Source organism: Mercurialis annua, linkage group LG3 (genome assembly GCF_937616625.2).
Source record: "Mercurialis annua linkage group LG3, ddMerAnnu1.2, whole genome shotgun sequence".
NCBI lineage: Eukaryota > Viridiplantae > Streptophyta > Magnoliopsida > Malpighiales > Euphorbiaceae > Mercurialis > Mercurialis annua.
Genome location: NC_065572.1, coordinates 20,108,765 through 20,126,227, shown reverse-complemented (window position 1 = coordinate 20,126,227; position 17,463 = coordinate 20,108,765). Strand labels below are relative to the sequence as shown.

At 36.4% G+C, this 17,463-nt stretch overlaps 1 non-coding gene across 1 annotated transcript; it reads left to right on the top strand.

The window, feature by feature from the left end:
• Nucleotides 1-736: 736 nt before the first annotated feature.
• Nucleotides 737-844, top strand: LOC126675980 (small nucleolar RNA R71). The gene has a single exon (XR_007640159.1). It is a non-coding gene; the product is annotated as a small nucleolar RNA R71 (small nucleolar RNA).
• Nucleotides 845-17,463: the final 16,619 nt, after the last annotated feature.

Here is a 17,463-nt window from a genome sequence, read left to right as displayed (position 1 = left end):
CTTGATTCTTCTCCCTTTGCTCCATTTTCTCTAACTTCTCTAGTACCTTGGAAAGAACATTTCCCTCATCCGTATTCTTTTGTGGTTGGAATCCCGGAGGGTGTTGAGGTCTACCACCATAGTTGTTTCCTTGCCCTTGATGGTTATGATAAGGGCCTTGATAAGGACCTTGTTGTTGGGGCCTATTTCCTCCTTGGAAACTAGGACCCGCTTGTTGATTTGCTTGCACATTGCCTTGGCCCTCTTGATTCCTCCATCCGAAGTTAGGATGGTTTCTCCACCCCGGATTATAGGTATTCGAGTAAGGATCATTCCCTTGGCGTTGACCTCCCACATAATTCACTTGTTCGCTCCAAGCTTGACCCGTGGCATAGCACTCATTACTTCCATGATTGAAATCTCCACAATGCTCACAACCTACTTGGACATACGCAACCGGAGCATTCCGTGGAGCCACTTGCTTCTTCAAGGCATCAACTTGACTTTGCAAAGAGGCATTCATAGCTTTCATTGCTTCAAACTCCTTGGATTGATCAAGCGTCATTAATGCCTTTTGAGCCGGTGGTCTTCTCCTTTCCGAGGACCAAGTGCTACTCACCATAGCTAATTTTTCAATCAACTCATTAGCCTCATCAAGCGTCTTTTGCATCAAAGAACCTCCCGCGGCCGAATCAATGGTAGATCTTGTGATCTCACCCAAACCATTATAGAATATTTGAAGCACATGCTCCCTAACAAGTCGATGATGAGGTACGTGCCTTTGGATATCCTTGAACCTCTCCCAAGTTTCATAGAGAGATTCCCCCTCATATTGGTAATAATCAATGATGTCCTTTGTCAACTTTGCGGTTCTCCCCATCGGAAAGCACTTGTGAAGGAAAGCTTGAGCAAGATCCCGCCAATTGTGGATTGTTTAGGTAGTGATCGAAGCCACAAGCTAGCCTTATCTCTTAGTGAGAACGGAAACATCCGAAGCTTGATTTGATCGGAGGTGACATTATGGAGCTTGAATGTGTCCAACACTCCCAAGAACTTGGCTATGTGTTCATTCGGATCCTCACTTGGTAACCCAAAGAATTGGCACCGATTCTCTAGGAGTTGAATCGTGCTAGGCTTGATCTTCAAAGTAGCCGCGGTGACCGGTCTTGCAAAGCACCCATAGGTAGCATTATCCACATCCAGGAGGAAGAAATCCCCCAAAGTTTGTGTTTGTGCTTGATGGACTTGAACTTGAGGGTGATTGTCCCCTTGTTGCTCTTGCCGATTTCTCTCATCGAGTGGAGGAGGCGGATGTTGCCTCACTCCATCGTCTTGAGGGTGATAATGCTCCTCCTCACAGTTATCATCCCCATGTTCCATGATAACGGGTATACTATTCTCCCTTCTCACACTTCTTTCAAATCTCCCGAGGTTGTCTTGAAACGGTTCTAGTGGAAGATTGGCACTTCGTGTATTGTGCATACACTATAGTCGATCTCCTACACAAACAACAACAAACACACCACGCGTAAATCCGGAAAGAAGAAAAAACAACAAAAGTGATAAAAACAGAAAATAGAGCTAACTCGACCGAACAATAACTAATTTCAATCAATCAATAAACACTCGTCACTCCCTGGCAACGGCGCCAAAAACTTGTTGAGTAAAAACCCAACTCGTAATACTCGGTAAATACGAGATCGTACCCACAAGGAGTGAATTAGGAGCAATTGATGAGAATGAATTTTAGTTATGATTCAATTCGTTTAGCGAAGCACAAATAGTTGAAGTTTCAAGCATCCGATTACTACTTTAGAAATAAACTAAACGTGAAATTGCAATTAAGAAGTAAGGACAATTAAATAACACGAATCTAATTCAATAAAAGGGGAAAGTCAAGGAGTTAGTAATTCAACCTAGGTTATGCAATCATGATTTGTCAAAGTGTAAGCTACTAAGGACCGAGCGAGGCCTAAAACGTCATTCCCGCTCTCTCGAGCCTCAAGGAATGCCAAAACCGCTAACTAATCAATCAATCACACCAAGCTCACTCTCGTGTTACAAGGCAAACTAAACCATTATCAAACGATTAATCAATCCGCTCCAAGGTCACCTAGGTTCAAGCCCACTCTCGTGGTGCTCTCAATTCTAGGTTTTCTAACCTAAAAGTCGATCTAATCAACCACCTCTCGGTGTATCAATCAAACTATAATCATTGATTAAGGTAGCTAATCCTAATCAAGCAATGAGTAATAGGGAAGAAACATAAGCATACAACACTAAGAACCAACCAATCAATCAAACCCCTAAGTTATCATACTAATCCCCTAACAAGGGAGTTTTAGCTACTCATATTTAGATTAACACAAACAATTAGGGAATAAAAAAAGTAGAACATTAAAGTAAGAAGAATTACCTTGATTAAATAAGTAGAACAAACAACCATAAAAATAATGTAGATTCACAATAAGTAGCTTGTAATAATAATGAAGATCTTGTTCTCATAAAGCAAATAAAACTTGCATTAAGCTCCAACAATGGAGGAAATATAAAAATCTGGAAATTCTATTGAAGAAGAAAAGGACTAAACTTAGGGATTTCTAAAATTGGGAGAGGATTTAAAAGTACAATCATAGAATAAAGTCTAGAAAAATCCTCTATACCTAAAATAGAGATAAGACTCCTTATATAGTACTTACAAAAGAAGGAAAAAGACAAACATTCATTTACACATGTGTTGGGCCCAAAATAGCAAATTAATAAAGCCTTGTTGCATCTTGAAATAAGATTTCCCCATTCCAGCAAGCCCAATCTCGAATAGAGCTTCTTGGGCTAAATGAGGAGCCCGATTCGAGCTGCCATTTTCTGCTCCGAATCTCGATCTTCAAACCTTTGTAACTCGGTGTAGAAATGTCCGATTGAGTCGATTCTTGAACCGTTGGAAAGCTTAGGACGTCCACTTTAACTTTCATGAAGATCACGAGTTCATTTGAGGCTTCTAGCTAGTCCAAATTGGTCAATTACTTCCCAGGGGTCAGCTTTTCAGATTTGGGAATGAGCTTCCGCATCGCTTTTGTCGTCTTTTCCAACTTTTGCACCAAAATGCTTCTGCAATGCTCCTAAGTACCTGAAATACTAAAACACATAATAAGGTATACGAAATACCATAAAACCGTGATAAAACGTTAATAAAGCATGCGGAAACGACACTAAAGATAGGAGTAAAAGACTCCTATCAGGATTCAATCGGACTCATAATCGTGTGGACGAGCTTTAGGTCGCCGTACTATCGGGACTACAAGAATCGTTGGAGAATCGACATAGGTATTCTTCGTACGGTTTCTAGATGCGTGCTTTAATTACTAGATGATACGACGATCCATTTGTTATTGATATGATCAATTTCTAGATCCGAATTGTTGGAATTCCAATTTTGAATTGAAATATACGATTCGGACCCTCACGTCCCGCTGCACCAACAGTGGTATCAGAGCAAAGGATAATGTGCATGGAGATGCAACACATGGAGATGTGTCGATTATCCGATTCTAGGGAACTCTCACTCATGATCGTGTGACGAAGTGAGGCTCTCCACCCTAGAGCGTATGTGATGCGTGCTTTGGTAGGTACATATGGATGTCACCCTATGAGATAGGATCGAGTCCATATTGGTCCACAACCTCACTATTGGCTGGGAACCAACAGTGGTATCGGAGCCACCGTATCAGCAAGTATTAAAGCTTTACGATAGAATGAATGTATTAATAATCATGGACTTATGAATTATTAATTGGCATGTAATTTATAATTCCGAGGGCTTCGGTCTTGTTTGCAAAAACGAGCAAACGGTATTGTGACATTAATTACATTTGATTAAATTCTGTCTAGGAGATTGGTACTTAAGTGGTTCGCTCGTGACCCTCCAATCTATCCTGGGAATTTTTCTAATGTGATTATTTAACACAATGCATGACTCGCTTGTGCATTATATTGTCATCAACAAAACATGTGGAACAAGTAATAGTTTTCTCATTCTTTTGTGGCTAAAGAATGAGACCTAGGAAGTCCATGATCATAAATGTGTGATTGCATGATTCATTTTAGCTTTAATATGTATGAGATGCATGCTAACATGTGTTGTGTGTTTAGTGAGATCGGAATAACTGAAAACCCTAAGAAATCTTCCTAAAAGTTAAAAGATTAAGTTTATATTGATTAATCATTAAATTGATTTATCAATGGCTCTCCATTGGAGCAATAAACTAACATGTTGTGAGTTATCATCTTGTCGGCTATGGATACATAGGGGTGAGATAATATCGTCAAGAGGCTGTCGTTGAGTTTATTGTTAAACATGAGATGTTACGGGTGTATCGATATAATACACGGCAATAACGACAATTAGGCGTACCTGAGTCGTGTATTATTCAAATTGATACATCTTAGTTGATGCAATGGGTTAAACTTAACTAATGCTGAAACCCAATAATGACAATGGGTATCTGAGGGTGAATACATTAGGAGCTGGAAATGATTGAACCTCATATGAGATATGATGAACAAGTGTTGTTCACTTTTAGTACATTGTGATCCCAATAACGGCAATTAGGCGTACCTGAGGGAAAGAACAATGACTATAAGAATTCAATCACCCGATTGAAATCTTTTCCAACAAAGATTTTCGTTTCCTATTTTAGAAGTGTAGGATTCAAAAAAGATAGTGGGAGGCCATTTTGATAAAGACCAAATCATCATGGTTTAAATATACAAGACAATAATACTAATTAGAGATCTTTGCTATCTATAGGTTGATAAGATAAGATTAAATCGAATCCGTTAAGTAGCATTCTCGACAATAATCGCTTAGTGGGTCCTAACTTTGTTGATTGGTTAAGAAATCTCAAAATAGTTCTTGCAAGTGAACACATAGCATATGTTCTTGAGACAAATGTTCCGGGACCATTGCCGATTGAGGCACCTCCCGAGGAACATGAGGCATTGCGCAAGTGGAAGTTAGATGACGAACAAGCCAAGTGCCATATGTTGGCATCTATGAATAACGAGTTGCAAAAGCAACACGAGAAATATCCGGGAGCTCGCGAAATATTGTTTCACTTACAAGAGTTGTATGGTGAATCAAGTCGTTTTACTAGATATGAGATATCTAAGCAATTATTTCGAGCGAAGCATTCCGAGGGAAAGGGTGTTGGAGAACATGTGAACATGATGATTTGATGTATCGAACGGCTAGAGGGTCTAGACTTCATCATGGACTTCAATCTCTAAACGGATATGATCCTTCAATCCCTTCCGGAATCGTATGGTAGTTTCATCATGAATTACTATATGAATCGGATAGAATGTACACTTGCTGAGTTATAAAATATGTTGATAACTGCTGATAAGAATAATGTTAAGGGAAAGGAAGTTTCTCTTGTGGTTGCTTCTTCTAGTAAGACTAAGAAGAAGAAAACTAAGAAGAATGTTTTGAAGGCCCAAAAGGCCATTGCAAAAAAGAAGGGCACCTCGGAGAACAAAGGAAAGTGTTTCTTTTGTGAAGGCGAGGGACATTGGAAACGAAATTGCCCCATGATTTGAAATACAAGAGCAAGAACAAGAAGAATGAAAATCCCGGTATGGGTGTGTTAATTTCTTATTATTTCAATTCCAATAACGATAGCTCGTCCAAAGCTTGGGTATTAGATACCGGAGCTAGTTCTCACATTTGTTCATCCTTACAGGATCTAGCAAATGAGAGGAAGTTGGACAAGGACGAAGTGATCTTGAAGCTTGGAAATAACGCAAGCGTTGCGGCTAAAGCTATATGATCATCTTCTATTTTGTTGTATAAACATGTTTTGTATTTGAACAATGTTTTGTACTTACCAAACGCTTATAGAAATATCATGTCTATTTCTTGTATGACAAGATTGGGATATGATTTCCTATTTACAAAGGATGTTTGTAAAATTATCTATAATAATGAAATCGTTGGTTATGGTTATGCACAAAATGGTCTTTCTTGCATAAATGAAGTTGTTCGCAATACAAATAATGTTTTAAAAATTAATACCGTCAGTGATCAAACCTCGAAACAACTTTGGCACTTACGATTAGGGCATATTGCGGAAGATCGACTTAACAAGTTGGATAAGATGGGAATCTTGAGTAATCTTGATTCCGCATCAATTTCAACTTGTTAGTCATGTGGTCCATTTAAAGAAATGGCACGAGGTGGTTATTTATACTTCATTACCTTCACCGATGATTTATCACGGTATGGGTATGTTGTTCTTATGAAGAACAAGAGTGAAGCTTTTAAAAAATTTAAAGACTTCAAAAATGAAGTAGAAAACCAAATTGGAAAAAGTATTAAAATTCTTCGATCTGATCGAGGAGGTGAATACTTGAGTACGGGATTTGGTACATTCTTAAAAGAATGCGGTATTATTTCCCAACTGACTCCTCAAGGAACACCACAGTTGAATGGTGTATCAAGAACGGAGGAATCGTACATTGTTAGACATGGTACGATCAATGATGAGCTATACTGATTTACCCATTTCATTATGGGGTCATGCACTTCTTAGTGCAAATTATATTCTAAATCGAGTACCAACTAAATCCGCTCCGAGAATACCTTATGCGATATGGTATGGTAAGGAACCAAGTCTTAAGCATATTAAGATTTGGGGATGTTCGGCATATATCAAAAAATTGATAATCGACAAGTTGGAATCAAGATCAATCATGGGAAGATTCGTTGGTTATCCTAAAGACAGTTAAGGATATTATTTCTATATTCCATCCGAACAAACAATTGTTGTTAGTCGGGATGCAGTCTTTCTTGAAAAACAATTTATTCAAGAAGGGGGTAAAGGAAGAAATATAGAATTAGATGAGGAGTCGTCTAAAGACCAACAAAATGATACAATGGAGATTGACCAAACCCATAGTGAACCACAATTAGTAAAATCTACAGAAACACCTCGAAGATCAAGTAGAGTATCTCATCAACCAGAAAGATATGGTTTTTCTTCATGATATACAAAAGTTGTTTATTCATGGAGAAAATGATCAAATTGTTGATCACTCTACTTATGAGGAAGCTATATGTGATATAGATTCTTCAAGATGGCTTGAAGCTATGAAATCCAAAATGGATTCCATGTACAGTAACCAAGTTTGGGAGCTAGTCGATCCACCCGATGGTATTATACCAATAGGGAACAAATGGATCTTCAAGCGTAAAATTGGTGCTGATGGAAAAATTGAGACTTCTAAAGCTAGGCTTGTTGCGAAAGGGTTTCGCCAAAGGCAAGGAGTCGATTATGAAGAGACTTTCTCGCCTGTAGCCATGCTTAAGTCCATCCGGATTCTTCTTGCCATAGCTGCATATTTAGATTATGAGGTTTGGCAAATGGATGTCAAGACCGCATTCCTTAATGGATATATTGAGGAGGAAATCTATATGGAACAACCTAAGGGTTTTGAATCCGAAGAAGGTTCTAAGGTGTGTAAGCTTAAACGATCCATATATGGATTGAAGCAAGCTTCGAGAAGTTGGAATCGTTGTTTTGATGAAGCCATAAAGAGTTACGAGTTTATCAAAAACGAAGATGAACCATGTGTTTATAAGAAGGTTAGTGGGAGCGCAATAACGTTCCTAGTCTTGTACGTAGATGATATTTTACTAATAGGAAATGATTTCGGTATGTTAACCTCTGTAAAGCTTTGGTTATCGAAAACTTTCTCCATGAAAGATCTTAGAGAAGCAACTTACATTCTCGGTATTAGACTCTATAGAAATAGATCTAAGAGAATAATAGGTCTCTCCCAAAGGCTCTACTTAGAAAAGAAATTGAAGAAGTTCAATATGGAAAATTCTAAGAGAGGACTGATTCCCGTTAGGCATAGAATCCACCTTTCAAAGGATATGTCTCCAAAGACATCTGAGGAAAGAGATGAAATGGCAAAGATACCATATGCTTTGGCAATTGGTAGTCTTATGTATGCTATGTTGTGTACTAGGCCGGATATTGCCTATGCGGTTTGTTTGACTAGCCGATATCAATCCAATCCAGGTTTAGAACATTGGATGACAGTTAAGAATATCTTTAAGTACTTGAGAAGAACTAAAGATATGATCTTAACATATGGAGGAGGTGATCTACAAATAGACGGTTTTACAGATTCTGATTTTCAATCAGATATAGACGATCGTAAGTCTATATCCGGATTCGTATTCACATGTAATGGAGGAGTAGTGAGTTGGAAGAGTTCCAAACAAGAAACCACTGCGGATTCCACAACAGAAGCCGAGTATATTGCGGCATCAGATGTTGCAAAGGAAGCTGTTTGGATTAAGAAGTTCGTTTTTGAACTTGGTGTGGTTCCTACCATTGAGTCGGCGGTTTCTCTTTTCTGCGACAACAATGGTGTTCTAGCCCAGGCAAAGGAACCTCGGTCTCACCAGAAATCCAAACACATAGAAAGACGCTAGTGCAAGTGGGAGATTGTTAGTAGTCTGTGCCCTAGGGCCATTTTGTATTTATACTTGTATAAAAAAATGCCATTTGCAATGATATATATGTTTTATTTATACTTGTTTAATTATTACATATTGTAGAAAATGCCATTGGAGAAAGTTTTTCATACATCCCAGCAAAGACGTAATCGAGGCGAGAGTTTGAGCTTAGGGTTGCTCGGCAAGAGAAACTCTTGCAGATTACTTCAAGGCGAGGATTCAATCGGACGCATACTCGTGTGGACGAGCTTTAGGTCGCCGTACTATCGGGACTACAACAATTGTTGGAGAATCGACATTGGTATTCTTCTTACGGTTTCTAGATGCGTGCTTTAATTACTAGATGATACGACGATCCATTTGTTATTGATATGATCAATTTCTAGATCCGAACTGTTGGAATTCCAATTTTGAATTGAAATATACGATTCGGACCCTCACGTCCCGCTGCACCAACAAAAGGTACAATCCCGATCTCTTTTGTAGATGCAATGGTTTTATTTGATGCGGGTGCAACTCACTCTTTTGTTTCTTCGAGTTTTGCTGCTAAGTTGAGTGTGACACCATTTAGGTTGTTAGAACCATTATATGTATCTACGCCTTTGTCTGACTATGTTGTGGTGGATGTGGTTTATCTGTTTTTTTTTGTGGTTATAAATGGTAGCGATCTTAGTGCTGATTTAATTGTACATGACGTGTTATCTTTTGATGTTATCTTGGGGATGGATTGGCTTTCACGCCATTTTGCTTCGATCGACTGTCGAGGGAAGTCGGTGGTGTTTGGGATTCCAGGTGATACGCCATTTTCTTTCCAAGGGGAGAAGGCGGAAACACCTAAGAATCTCATTTCGTCGATCAAGGCCAAACGTATGATGGGCAAGGGTTGCCAAGGTTGCCAAGATTACTAAGGGCTGGAAATTGTTTAAGAATGTAAAGATGTTAGCTTTATATTAGGTGATGGATAAACATTGGTTTAGGGCATGTAAGGTGTTATATTGTTGTGTAATGTTTCACCTAAGTTATTTAGTTTCAAGTTGATACTCGAAAGATGTTGGAATCCTATTAAATCTATTCAAGGTGAAATATAAAGTGTACTTTGGGTGTTACTTGCCAAGTGTTGGCAAGCCTATTTGGCTTCATTGCTTTCTATGTCTTTACCATTATGTAAGTGAAGGTATGAGTTCTTATTTAAAAGTTGTTGCATTTAAAGGATTGATTTAAGACTTTGGTTTTCACTTTCGATTTTGGTTGGCTCAAGTTAGACGTGTGTCGCCCGGCATGTTGTGTTGAGCTAAACTGCAGTTAAGACAAACACACTACTTTGGGAAATCTATTTATTTTAAGTAAAGTATTTAAGATGTGAAAGGACTTTGGTTTTGTTTTAAAGATAAGAACTCACCTAAGCTTAATTTGCCTAACTTGTTATTTGATTTGTATGGAATACTTTGATTACCTTGGTTGTACTTTGGTTGTGTTTTGAGATACTAGTCCTATGTGGTGTCTAATATTCTTAGAATTAGGGTTTGTTCGGATTTTAAGGTATATAATGTTTTAGACCCGTCGAATGCTCGTGCTTCGGAGTCTAGGCATGGTTAGCTGTTTTCCAAGATTCATGTGGATAAGCAAGCAGTGAGTTTATAGTGTTATTTACCGCTTTATTAAGTGCCGCACATTATTTTAGTATATCAAATGTTTATGAACTGTTTTAAGGATTGTGGATCTGGATTTAAACGAGCTACTCGATAGACTTGTATCGAGACTGCGTGCACCGGTAAGTACTTTGGGATTGGCTGACCAATGTCTGGCCTACTTTGAGATTCGATGAGGATTTGTTCCCATCTACTTTGGATAATACTTTGGGTTATATACTTTGAGATTTCATTTCAATACTGTTTTCCATAATCGGATATATTAGTATAAAAGGATTTGTTTTAAGGGTTTTAAACTTAATAAATGTAAGGGTTAATTTCTAAAAAAATCACGAACTTTACACGAAGTTTCATTTTAATCATGAACTTTAAAATTTGTCATTTAAAGGCACGAACTTTCATTTTGTTTTAGATCTATCGCCAAAGTAAAATCCGATGTATTTTTTCGAACCAAAAATTCCTAATCCTATATACTATAACTAAAAGATAATAAGATTTAATGTCGATTTATAATTTTGGTCTTTCATTAATGATTTATTGAAGAATTTAGTCAACAAAAATACACTGAAATGATAGATTTGAAACAAAATGAAAGTTCGTGCCTTTAAATGGCAACTTTTAAAGGTCATGATTAAAATGAAACTTCGTGTAAAGTTCGTGATTTTTTTAGGAATTAACCCTAAATGTAAATAGCATTATGAACTCATCTCAGTATATCTGACCCTGTTGTTTTCTCTATTTTTTCAGGCTTGTGATTTTGAGAGCGTTGGTCGACTCCGATTCTTTGATTCCTCGGAGGTCTTTTTCTGTTAATAAAACTAGTCTATTGTTTTAAACTCTTAGACCGCAGTAGAACTAGTTGTCTTTATATTATTATACTTTGGTTTGTCGTGGTGGTACGAATTTTATATTATTACCCTGGCTTATAACTTTGGATTATTATATTTGAGGCCTGATTCATAGTTTCGGATTATTATCAAGTTCTGATATTAGAACTGTTGTATAAACACCTAGACTTAGGTTGGAGTCTCGGTTGCCCCCGAGCAGTGGTTTTCTTGTAGGTTTATTTTCGTTTAAGGTTATCCACGAGGCTTGCTACGGGTTTTGGTACAACCATACACATACCCTAGCGCCGGTCGCGATCCATGAAATTGGGTCGTGACAAAAGTGTTGGCGCAACGGGACGCGAGGGTCTGGATCGTATATTTCAATTCAAAATTAAAATTCCAACAATCTGAATCCTAAAGTTGATCATATCAACAACAAATGGATCTTCGTATCATTTAGTAATTAAAACACGCATCTAGGAATCGAAAGAAGAATACCTATGTCGATTCTCCAATGATTCTTCTAGTCCTGAAAGTACGGCGACCTCAAGCTCGTCCACACGAGTATGCGTCCGATTGAATCATCACCTTGAAGTAATCTGCAAGCGTTCCTCTTGCCGAGCAGCCCTAAGCTCAAACTCTCGCCGCGACCACGACCTTGCTCGGATGTATGAAAAACGTCGCCAAGTTTTTACCGTGATTGATGACTACTTGAACTCTTTCAAGTGCTTTATCTCTCTACAACTTTGTAGTGAGATGTGTGTTGTGTGGTGTTTTGAAATGAGCAAGGACAAGCTCGATTTATAGGCTTGAGCATGTCTTAAGAATGCAACACCTTACATGCTAGGTGTCACACACCAAGTAAAGGTGTTGACACCACATGACACCTTTCATATGGTGACATCATATAGGTGGTCATCATATGACATCACATATATGACATGATCTTATCTCATCATCACCATGGCATCATCATTCCACTAACTTATGATTAATGCTTTAAGTATCATTAATTACACTAATTAATTACTTAAGCCTTCTAATCATAAGACTTGGTTAAAATATAATTAGGTTTCTACTAATTTATAACTCTTATAAATTAGTCCCTAATTAACTTGGACATAGTTTAATTAGGTTCCTACTAATTATAGCTCTTGCAAATTAGTCCCTAATTTGTACTTGTTTTTCATCTTAGATTAATTTCCGAGATATGCTAGTATCTATATGAAATTAATCTTTCGTAAACTCAATCGGTTGCACACTCTATTGTGTGTGACTAACAAGGTTCACATCTTTATGGCAACGAGAGACATAAGAAATGCCTTTCTTATACTATATAATTAAATCCCATTTAATTATTAATTCTCGTAGATCGAGAGTGACGTCTAGCAACATATCACGACCCCCAAATAGAGATGAATGTTTCGATGCATTCTTTATGAACCAATGTTCATAATTAATATACACTCAAAATTCCCTTCATCAAAGATTCCAATCACGACTAGAGTCATGGTTAAGTCAAACACTGTTTGTCTTAATCATAAGACCTCTCTCTCAGTTCTAATTCTTGATAAATATGACTTCCACTAGAATCAATTTTCTAAGTAAGTCAAATACACCTGCGCAGGTTTTATCATCCATCAAGAACAATTTGAGATAGCATAGAATCTTGTCTCCGTTCATCAAGAGTGATGAATCCTTTCTAGGTTAAACCCTTATCTCCATATACAACTAACTAGAGCCAAGACATCTCGCGGCCCTAGCTCATGAAAGATCTAGGGTTAAGGAGTATCAAACTCTAATCACCTATATACAAGATAGTGTCACCGCAAGTCAAAGGACATATGTACAATTATGAACTAGATGACATTAAATTGACTTTGATGAATTACCATGTATAAGTCATCCACTTGTTCGACTCACTCAACACCTTGAATGTCCACATGTTTATTGTAATCCCCATCAAGTAGTATGAGACTCACTACTTTCTATAATTAGTAACTCTTTACTAATCAGGAGAATAAACAGAGGTGACGATCTTTCCGGGATAATGCGATGCCCTTATTCGTAGGATCCCATCGATCGGGAACAGTTATTTAGATCACTTGTATAATAGAATATGTCACTCATATTCTTAACACCTTAAGAATAGATTCTATCACAATGTGATAAGGACAATACGTAATAAATGAACACCTATTTGATAAGATACTTAGTTCAAATAAAACATATATATCATTGCCATTGGGATTAGTTCTACAAATATACACGATTAAATGGCCCTAAGGCACATACTACTAACAATCTCCCACTTGCACTGGTGCCATTGACAACTATATCTAAGCCCCATCTTTACAAGATGTAAATCTTAATGACTCATAGTCATGTAAACCTTAATTACTCTAAGTCATGGGCTTTGGCAGTGGGTCAACCTTGTTACTGGCTGATGCTATCGATTAGAGAAACATTTTTCTCTTTCCAACATTTTATTTAGATAATATGATAATGCCTTTGCTTATGCTCGGATAAGTTGTGAGACCCGGTTTCTTTTGCTAGGGAAGTAGCACCATTGTGGTCGCAGAAAAGAGGAACTGTCGACTTAATGGAAGAAAACCGTACTTAGTTCAATTACGAACTAATTTATCCAAACACCTTCTATTATGACATCTCATATCATAATATACTCGGCTTTTATAATGGAATCTGGAGTTGATTCTTTCTTAGAACACTTCTAGCTCACTACTCCTTCATTATAGATACATATGAATCCGGAGATAGACTCTCTATTATCCATATCTGATTATTAATTAGAATATGTAAAACGGTCTACTTAAAAGGTCGTTCTCCATTTGTTAATACCATATCTTTAGTTCTTCAAAAGTACTTAAAGATATCCTTAACAACCATCCAATGTTCTGAACATTGATTGGATTGAAACCGATTAGTCCCACTAATCGCATAGACAATTTCTAGCTTTGTAAGTGACAACACATACATCAGATTGCCAATTGTCGAAGCCTATGGTATCTTTGCTAGATTCTTTCTTTCGTCAGAAGTCTCGAAAGACATTCTGTTTAAAAGAAGAATTTCATGCCTAACTAGTATCAATCCTTCTTAGAACTTCCATATTGAACTACTTCAATATCTTTTCTAAGAAGAGCGTGTAGGAGAAACCAATTATTCTCTTAGATCTATCTTCATAAAGTCTAATACTGAGAATTTAGGCTACCTCTCCAAGGTCATGGATAGAGTACGTATTATATAAACCAAAGTTTTACATAAGTTAACATTTTTATATTATTATTTATTAGTAATAAGTTATCTACATGTAAGATTATGAAAGTGAGTCTGCTCCCACTAACCTTCTTGTAAACATTGGGTTTATCATTGTTTTTAATAAATTCGTAACTCCTTACGGATTTATCAAGACGATGAAACTCGAAGCTTTCTTTCCATCCACTAGGGATCATTTTAGCTTACACGCCTTGGAACCTTCTTCGGATTCAAAATCCTCAACTTGTTCCATATAGATATACTCCTTAATTTAACCATTAATGAATGTGGTTCTTGCATCCATATGTCCAACCACAAAATCTAAATGTGTAGCCTTGGTAAGAAAAATCTTGATGGACTTAAGCATGGCTACCGGCGAGAAAGTGTATTCACAATACGGCTTCTTGCCTCTAGCAAAACCCTTTTGCAACAAGCCTAACATTATAGGTCTCCGCCTTTCCATTAGTACCAATTTTACACTTGAATATCCATTTAAACCTTATTGGTATAATACCTTTGGATGGATCGACTAGCTCCTAAAATTTGGTTTCTTTATATGGAATCCATTTCAGATTTTATTCCTTCAAACCAATTTTGAAGAATCTATATCACATATAGTTTCCTCATGAGTAGAGGGATCAACACTTGATCTTTTTCTCTATGACTAAACAACTCTTTTTTATCATGCGGGAAAACCATCTCTCTCCGGTGGACGAGATACTCTACTTGATCTTCGAGATGTTAATGTAGATACATCTTTTACTAACTCCGGCTTTTAGTGAGTTTGATCAATCTTCATTGATTTATTATTTTGTTGGTAACTAGATGACTCCCCATCTAATTCTATTTTCCATTCTTAGTCTTCTCTTTAATAAACGCTTTATTAAGAAAGACTAACATCGATAAACAACGATTGTTTGTTCGGTTAGAATATAGAAAAAATATCCTAAACTGTCTTTAAGATATCTAACATAAACTTTCCATGATTGATTTTGATTCCAAATTTATCGGATATCAGTTTCTTGATATGTTCCGAACACCCTCAAATCATAACATCCTTAAGACTTTATTCCATACCATATCTCATAAGGTATGTATGGAGCGGATTTAGTTGGAATTCAATTTAGAATTTTATTTGCAATAAGAAGTGCATGACCCCATAACAAGACGGATAAATCAGTATTTAGCTCATTATTGATCGTATCATATCCCACAATGTACGATACCTCCTTCTTTACAGACGCACCATTCAATCATGGTGTTCCTAAGGAGTAAGTTGAAAAATAATACCACATTCTTTTAGGAACGTACCAAATTCTGTACTCATGTATTCTTTCCTTTTCGATCACATCGTAAAGTGCTAATACTCTGGCTGAAATCGATAAAAAGGGGAAACGTTTGGATTTGTTTCGTAACGTTTGTAAATGTTTGGCTTAAATCACTAAAAGGGCGAAACGCTTGGTTTGGGTTCGTAACGTTTGTAAACATTTCGCTTAAATTACTATAAAGGTTAAACATTTGGTTTTGTTTTGTAACGTTTGTAAACGTTTCGCTTAAATCGCTAAAAAGGTGAAACTCTAAAAAAGGTGAAACGTTTGGCTTTGTTTCGTAACGTTTGTAAACTTTTGGCTTAAATCGCTAAAAAGGTGAAACGTTTGGATTTGTTTCGTAACGTTTTAAACGTTTGGATTGGTTTCGTAACGTATTAACGTTTGGCTAAAATTGCTAAAAAAAGTGAATCGTTTGGATTTATTTCGTAACATTTTAAATTTTTGGTTTTGTTTCCTAACGTTTATAAACGTTTGGCTTAAATCGCTAAAAAAGTGAAATATTTGGATTTTTTTTGTAACGTTTTAAACGTTTGGATTGGTTTCGTAACGTTTTAAACGTTTTGGCTTAAATCGCTAAAAAGGTGAAACATTTGGATTTGTTTTGTAACGTTTGTAAACATTTGGCTTAAATCGCTAAAAATGTGAAACGTTTGGATTTGTTTCGTAACATTTGTAAATATTTGGCGTTAATCACTAAAAAGGTGAAGCGTTTGAATTTGTTTCATAACGTTTGTAAACGTTTGGCTTAAATTGCTAAAAAGGTGAAACATTTGGTTTTGTTTCGTAACGTTTGTAAATGTTTGGTTTGAATCGCTAAAAAGGTGAAATTCTAAAAAGGTGAAACTCTAAAAAGGTGAAACGTTTGGCTTTGTTTCGTAACGTTTGCAAACTTTTGGCTTAAATCGCTAAAAAGGTGAAACATTTTGATTTGTTTTGTAACGTTTTAAACGTTTGGATTGGTTTCGTAACGTATTAAACGTTTGGCTAAAATTGCGAAAAAATTGAATCGTTTGGATTTATTTCGTATCATTTTAAATTTTTTGTTTTGTTTCCTAACGTTTATAAACGTTTTCCTTAAATCGCTAAAAAGTGACACGTATGGATTTGTTTCGTAACGTTTGAAACGTTTGGATTGGTTTCGTAACGTTTTAAACGTTTTGGCTTAAATCGCTATATAGGTGAAACATTTAGATTTGTTTTGTAACGTTTGTAAACGTTTGGCTTAAATCGCTAAAAATGTGAAACGTTTGAATTTCTTTCGTAACGTTTGTAAATGTTTGGCGTAAATCACTAAAAAGGTGAAGCGTTTGAATTTGTTTCATAACGTTTGTAAACGTTTGGCTTAAATTGCTAAAAAGGTGAAACGTTTGGTTTTGTTTCGTAACGTTTGTAAATGTTTGGTTTCAATCGCTTAAAATGTGAAACGTTTGGATTTGTTTTGTAATGTTTAAAACAGTTGGACTGGTTTCGTAACGTTTTAAATGTTTGGCTTAAATTGATAAAAAGGGGAAAAGTTTCGATTTGTTTCGTAACATTTGTAAACGTTTGGTTTAAATCGATAAAAAAGTGAAACATTTCGTTTTGATTAGTAACATTTGTAAACATTTACCTTAAATTGCTAAAAAGGGGAAACTTTTGATTTTGTTTCATAACATTTGTAAACGTTTGGCTTATATTGCTGAAAAAGTGAAACGTTAGGTTTTTTTTCATAACGTTTGCAAATTTTTGGCTTCAATCGCTAAAAATGTGAAACGTTTTGATTTGTTTTGTAACGTTTAAAATGTTTGGATTGGTTTCGTAACATTTTAAAAGTTTGGCTTAAATTGATAAAAAGGGGAAAAGTTTGGATTTGTTTCGCAACGTTTGTAAACGTTTGG